At 39.7% G+C, this 3,513-nt stretch overlaps 1 non-coding gene across 1 annotated transcript; it reads right to left on the bottom strand.

The window, feature by feature from the left end:
* Nucleotides 1-3,044: 3,044 nt before the first annotated feature.
* On the bottom strand, nt 3,045-3,151 carry LOC111888002 (small nucleolar RNA R71). The gene has a single exon (XR_002848983.2). It is a non-coding gene; the product is annotated as a small nucleolar RNA R71 (small nucleolar RNA).
* Between the last annotated feature and the right edge of the window lie 362 nt (nt 3,152-3,513).

The following is a 3,513-nucleotide window of genomic DNA, read 5'->3' as shown; positions in this document are numbered from 1 at the left end:
AATACTTAATATCTATGTGTAAGATGAAAGGGACTATGCACTCACCTGAAAGGTGGTGACTCAGCACTCAGACAACGCTTCGATACTCTCAAAACAATTTCCTTCGATAAAACCTAGTACCAATACCACTGGGGTTTAGTCTAACGATAACCGCGACAAATTAATTAGTCTGACTATTATTATTATTATATAAGCGTTAATAACACTCAATATAACTCATAATAATAGCCCAAATAATTATTTTAAGGACCTAATAACATTACTATAATTATTTGAAAGCTATATTAAAAATTGCGTAAGCGTAGCTCACTTACAACGGATTTTAAAGAAAACCGGGCTTTGCTCGGAACAGCGTTTCCGAAACCGAAAGACACTTTTTCTCGGGACTTCGGGAGCCTCGGGGATTCCTTCGGGTGCTAGGGGTTCACCTAGACTTTAGGGAGGGTTAAAACCCTTAGAGAGAGAAAGTAGTGAGAGAAAGTGTGGAGAAATGTATGAGATTTCCGAGGGGGTTCGCATGGTATTTATAGTGTTGGAGCTGCTCGGATTACGCCGGGGGTACCGAGGGTATGCTGGGTGTACTCCTCGGATATGGATGCAAACCGAAGCCAACTGTCTCGCACGCATCTCGGAAGGATAGGGCCGAAGGTACGCTGGGCGTACAAGATTTTGTACGCGGGGCGTAATGCGAAGGGAGACGTGTCCGAATCCGAAGCGCGTTTCTTCATCAGCGATGGACGGTCTAGATCGCGCCACGTCATCGCATCTAGCAACAGCTTCGCAAATTCAAGTTTAATTTTTAAAAATTCGTAACTTTCGTATACGAGCTCCGCTTTTGACGTTCTTTATATCCACGCGAAGGCAGGAACGTACTCTACAACTTTCATTTAGACTTTGTCGGCTAATTTTGTCTCGATTTTAAATTTTATATTATTAACAGACCGGGACAGGATTGGTCCGTTAAATCCTCATAACTTCTTCATCAGACGTCCGTTTTCTCCCATCTTTTTCTCGTTACGTTGCTCTTATCGAGATCTTTGATTCTCGTTTAGGTTGTGTCGGCTAATCTGAAACTTCGAAAAATCATAACTTCTTCATACGAAGTCAGATTTGGGCATTCTTTTTATCGATGTTCTTAGTTTAACATACTCTACGACTTTCGTTTAGATTGCTAAGGCTAAATCTCGCTCTATCGTAAATTCACTATTTACGCTTCCCCGTGTCGTGCCGATTCCGACGTGAAACTTCGACGGGTCATAACTTCTTCGTTATAACTCGGATTTCGGCATTCTTTATATGTACGAAAACCTTGTGACATGTACTACAACTTAGTTCAAATTATTTATTCTAAATAATCTTTTGTCGAAAAATTCATTTTCGACACTTATTGCCTCTAAATTGACTAGCCCGGATCTGCGGGCGTTACAAATAGTATGAACATCTTTTAATTGTCAACCTCATATGTTTATGTGACCACTTCATCATATGACTAGGATTAATGAACATGAAACTAGAATTAATAAGAAAAATAGGTAAATTCATGTATGAGCTTGTGTGATGACCATCAACAAGAAGTTAACTAAAGGACCAAATTAGTTAGCTATTACAAGTCTAAGTTAACCCGAATAAATAATCTAGTGAATTAAATTAAATTTGACAACTGATCACTGTTTGAGTTAGTTTGTTCTCTAAGGATTAGTGTAGCGAATGTGAATCTAATCACTTGAATCGGTAACCAATAGAAGAATTAATACATTGCACAATTACCATAGTATCAACCATATGATCAATTGAGTTGAACTAAATAGAAGTCCTTCCCATTATTGAATTTAGTTAAATCTTTGCTTTTCTAGTTTTTAGATTAAGTGATAGTTAGTAAGTTTCTATTCTTGTAAAACTAGAGAAAACCCCTACTTATTAATAAATTTAGATAAAATTAGTTTTTAGTTTTAATTTACCGTTCCCTGTGTTCGATACCCTACTTATTTAGCTATACCACAATTGATAGGTCCACTGCCTTTGTGTGTTCATTTTATAATTAAAAGTAGGTTTAAAACTAAGTTGTTTTACACACATCAAGTTTTTGGCGCCGTTGCCGGGGAACGGTTCTAAATTAGTATTAAATTCTATTTTTATCGATCCTTTGTGTAAGAATTCTCTTACACAGAGTTAATTCTTAGGTAATCTAGTAATTAGGATAAGTTTTAATAAAATTCCATTTTAATAAGTTATTAAAAAGTTTTTCTGTTTTTGCCTTGTACTCGCCGATTGCACTCGTGACAACTTGGCGAGTCCATCGCTGTTCATAGTTTTAATTTTTATTTTATTTTTGTTCTTTTTACGCGTTTTTTTGTTTTGTTTACAGTTGTTTCATGACCCGAGGATCTGATACACCTCTAGTCCCTCCTCTCAAAGACCCGGAATCCGCACTAAGGAGGAGTAAAGGAAAAGCCATTGGAGAATCCGCTTCTTCAAAGAATTCGCCACTAAAGAACCTCAAGTCCATTTTCAGCAAGAAGAAGAGTAGCAAGTCAGGAGCATCTAACGCCTCTTTGACAATCGAAGACCCAATTAAAGAAGACACTAGGTACGAGACCGAGGAAGAAGAAGAACCTACATACGAGCACGAATCCGACTTTGAGGACGATTTAGCTATCACTATGGCTAATATTGATGAAGTCCCCATGGGGGAATGGAAGAAGAGGATGCGCGATGACACTGGCCCGGGACTTGTGTTGCCCGTAATTCCCGCTACCGCTACTTTCGAACTAAAGGGTCATATCCTCGCTCAACTCAAGGAGATTCCTTTCTATGGAAAAGACCACGAAGACGCCTACAAGCACTTGGATGAAGTAAATGATGTGGCTGGCTACTTCAACGTACAAAATGTGCGACGCAAGACCCAGCTACTTCGCATGCTTCCAGACACATTCAAGGGTGCTGCAAAGGATTGGCTCAAGTCACTTCCTCCCGGATCGGTCACCACATGGGCTAAGATGAAAGAGGAGATCATAGACCACTTTTGCCCGCCTTCCAAAATAGCCAAGCTAAAGAAAGCCATTGCTAACTTCGAGCAACAACTCGGAGAGTCTCTTTATGAAGCGTGGGAAAGGTATAAAGGTCTTCTCAGAAATTGCCCACACCATGACCTTAATAGCCAATAAGAGGTCTCCATCTTCTATGATGGAGTCAATGTCACCACAAGGCAATTGCTCGACTCACAAGGCCCACTCACAAAGAAGGCACCCCCAGTAATCAAGAAATTAATTGAAGAATTCTCTAAGCATTCTAGAGAATACCACAACCAAAGAAATGAAGTAAGTCGGGGGGTAGTGAACTCGGCCAATGATGGCATGGCGGCAGTGATGGCTAAGCTCGATAGTTTAGATAGAAGGATGACGAAAATGGATCAAAAAAATCCATGCTATTTGAGTTGGATGTGAGAACTGTAAAGGGCCTCATCTCATGAAGGATTGCGACTTGGATGAAAATGGAAACAAGAAGGCGCAAGTG

The sequence above is a fragment of the Lactuca sativa genome, chromosome 5 (genome assembly GCF_002870075.4).
Source record: "Lactuca sativa cultivar Salinas chromosome 5, Lsat_Salinas_v11, whole genome shotgun sequence".
NCBI classification, from domain to species: Eukaryota; Viridiplantae; Streptophyta; class Magnoliopsida; order Asterales; family Asteraceae; genus Lactuca; species Lactuca sativa.
This window is presented reverse-complemented; position numbering and strand designations above follow the sequence as displayed.